The sequence below is a fragment of the Sinocyclocheilus rhinocerous genome, unplaced genomic scaffold, assembly GCF_001515625.1.
Source record: "Sinocyclocheilus rhinocerous isolate Xijiao unplaced genomic scaffold, SAMN03320098_v1.1 scaffold232, whole genome shotgun sequence".
In the NCBI taxonomy this organism is placed as follows: Eukaryota; Metazoa; Chordata; class Actinopteri; order Cypriniformes; family Cyprinidae; genus Sinocyclocheilus; species Sinocyclocheilus rhinocerous.
In genome coordinates, this window is record NW_015641295.1 from 420,376 (window position 1) to 424,120 (window position 3,745).

Consider the following 3,745-nt stretch of genomic DNA (forward strand, 5'->3'; position numbering starts at 1 on the left):
AGAAACAGGTAGCATGTTCCGTAACTTGGCAATGTTTCTAAGATGGAAGAATGCTGTTTTTGTAACATGGGAAATATGATTTTCAAAAGACAATTGCTGTCTAATATAACACCCGAATTTTTGACTGTAGAAGAAGTAACAGTACATCTGTCTAGATGCAAATTGTAATCAACTGTTTTTAATTTTAACAAATGCAGTTTCTGTGCTATGATGGGGCCTGAAACCCGATTGAAATTCTTCATAGGTATTTTTTTTGCAGGAAGGAGCACAATTGAGCAGACACAAATTTTTCTATGCAGTGATAATATAGTTATAGTTGTAAAGCACTGCAGTTTTTCTTTGGTGCAATGAATGAAGCTGAATTACAAGATGCTATCGATTCTACATTTGTTATAGTATTTCTGATGCTATCTATTTTATCCTGTACCATGGTGCAGTACGTTCTACCTGGATGATAACGCAGAGCCATATAGTTAATATCAGTAATAGGCAGCATGCACGATACAAGGTAGTGGTCAGTAACATCATCACTTTGAGGTACTATATCTATATCATTAAGATCAATTCCATGCAATATAATTAAATCTAGTGTATGATTAAAATGAGAAGTTGCTAAATAAAAACCTTGGATTGTTTTGGTTATTTTCTATGAGTTTGTGGATATGCTCGGCCCTGGCAGCTTTTAGAGCCTGTCTATAGCTGGACATACTGTTTTTCCACGCAATTCTAAAAACTTCCAAGTTAGTTTTTCTCCATTTGCGCTCAAGACTACGAGTTTTTTTTCTTGAGAGAATGGGTATTGCTGTTGTACCATGGCGCAGTACGTTTTTCTCTAACCTTTTTCAATTTGATGGGGGCAACAGCTTGTAATGTATTAGAGAAGATAGTGCCCATGTTGCTCATCGTTTCGTCTAGTTCATGTGTACTTATTGGTACACATAGCAGTTGAGATAAATCAGGCAGGTTATTTGTGAATCTGTCTTTGGTGGCTGGAACAATAGTTCTGCCCGGACGATAACGCGGAGCCATATAGTTAATATCAGTAATACGCAGCATGCACGATACAAGGAAATGGTCAGTAACATCATCACTTTGAGGTACTATATCTATATCATTAAGATCAATTCCATGCAATATAATTAAATCTAGTGTATGATTAAAATGACAAGTGGGTCTGGTTATGTTTTGCTTGACTCCAAAAGAGTTCATTAAGTCTGTAAACGCAAGTCCTCTCGCATCATTTATATTATCAACATGAATGTTAAAGTCTCCGACAATTAGTGCTTTATCAACATTAACCAATAGTTCTGAGAGGAAATCTTTATACGGCCCTGGCGGTCTATACGCAGTAGCCAGAGCAAGAGATAGTAGAGATTTCTTTTGCATATCTGACAGTGTAACATTAAGCAGAAGTATTTTGAATAAGTTAAACCTGTATCCTGTTTTCTGAGTAACATTGAGAATATCACTATATATTGTTGAAATACCGCTGCCACAACCAGTCTGACGGGGCTCATGCTTATAACAGTAGCTTGGTGGAGTAGACTGGGCCTGCTTCTCCACCAGGTCGCAGATCTGCTTCTCCACGGCCTCCAGCTCGAGATGCACCGAGTGCAGCTCGAATGCGTCCTCACCTGCCCTCAAAAAGGTAGACACAAATCCGCCATTTAAAGCAAGTAACAGTTAGTAAAAGAATGGAGTTTAAGCAATCTAAGCAAGATTAGCGGCAACCATGTTAGCGATCCTAACGGGCTATAAGCTAGTAGCGGACTTGGCAAATCAAAATAAAACTAGTGATAACAAGGTGCTCCGATTGTTTTTGTTGTAGAATACAATGGGGGATGTATTCACACGTTATAGAAACGAAAATGATGGTGTATAAAATTTATTTTAAGATTGAAAAATAGACGATAAAGAATTAACTTGATGGAGCTTCAACTCAAAACACGCGGCAGCAACAAACAGTGATTATAAAACAAAAAGTGATTATAAAAAACGAAAACTACATTTATATGCAATAGTATAGAAAAAATACAAATGAACTATTTCAGGTATCTAGTAGCATTCATATAGCGTTTCAGAAAAAAATAAAACTAATAAAAATTGCTTGTATTTAAGTACTTGTATCTGCTTATTATATCATATTACAAGAAGGGGAAGTCAGCTACAACAGTTTACAGTTATGCATTTTTACATCTAAACATGTTATATGTTAGTATGCTGTTTTGTCATGACATGATCTCATCACATTGCATGTTTATTTTAGAGCTAATGTTTGTATAATAATGCTTTAACATCTGGCAGTGTGATCAAAAAATGAGAGATCATATCGCGATTGATAATACTTTTGGTTAATTTGTCACATGGCAAATCAAGTTGAGCGCATTGCAGTTTCGGAGACATAGTATTCTACACAATTCTGACTTTTATATACTGCCATTTCTGCCAAATGTTTGAAGTCACCATGGGTTTTCTATATTGTGAACAGTATACATACTATATCCTGATGAAATTTTACTAAAATTGCAGTATGTCCTGAACATATAGTCTGTGATAGCCATCAGTTTTTGGAGTCAGGTTTAAAAAGTTGCCAAGATTGGAAAAGGACGATACTAAAGAGAGGAACGATGTGTAGCTAAACAGGTACTCCGTTCTCTGTTCGGGAGCAGAGCAGCGTGAGGAAAAGCTTGTTAAAATCCTAATAGTAGCTATCAAAGGCTATTGATTATCTTTCCCGACCTGTTTGGGTGACAAAGTGAGCATTAACACAGGCCCGTGTGAGAGATCTGTGCTCCTTCGGGGTGGCCTGCTCCCTCACGGCCCGGCGGATTTTGGTGTGAAGCCTGCCTCAAGCGGCTAGACAGTCCCGTTCACTCTCCTGCCACCAGATAATCCATTTGGCAGGCTCACATGAAACAGCCTCTGCCCTGAGGCCCACTGCATGCTCCTCACAGAGAGCACAGCTTCTCCACGGCCTGCACACAAACTGTACACACTCACGAGCACATCTGATGTCATGACATCTCATCACAGGACGCTTTCATGCATCAGATCATAAGCGCTCCCCTCTTCTACATATATAAACACATGCAACCACAAACACACAGTAATGAGGAGCATGGGCGTCGCTAGGCCATTTTTAGGGGGGCAGAGAGAAACAGGACAAGGTGTGTGTTTAACGATAGATTGTTATAATATCTGCATCTGTGCAGTTCTGTTCTTTGTCATAAATATAGTTTACAAAATATCAATCGGTTCCCCATCTACTGTAGCTTAAGTTTTCGCTGCGTTCACCCCTCATCACACCACAGCTGTTTCCTCCAGTGAAAATGAAGCACATACTTTATAAAACGATCATGTTGCCATTTTCATTTGAAAATTTAACAATGTAATACATTTACCAGTGCATGTGGCAAAGAGGTTTGCATACTTGAGCTAAGGAAAGAGGGTTGTACTAGAAATGCAAACAGTAGCCTAAAATTTTGTGTTTGTACAGTAAACGTGTGTGTGTGTGAGAGAGATCATGAAGACTTGTGAGAGAGAGAGAGAGAGAGAGAGATCATGAAGACTTGTATTTGGCTTATTCAGTTATAACTTATTATGTTATACCTATTTATGTAATACAGTGGAATACTGCACTTTTTGGTATATAAATAGCATACCACCCCTATTAGTCAAACATTTTTTATTAGGGTGTGGGTTATATATATATATATATAAATTAGTGTATAATATATATATATAT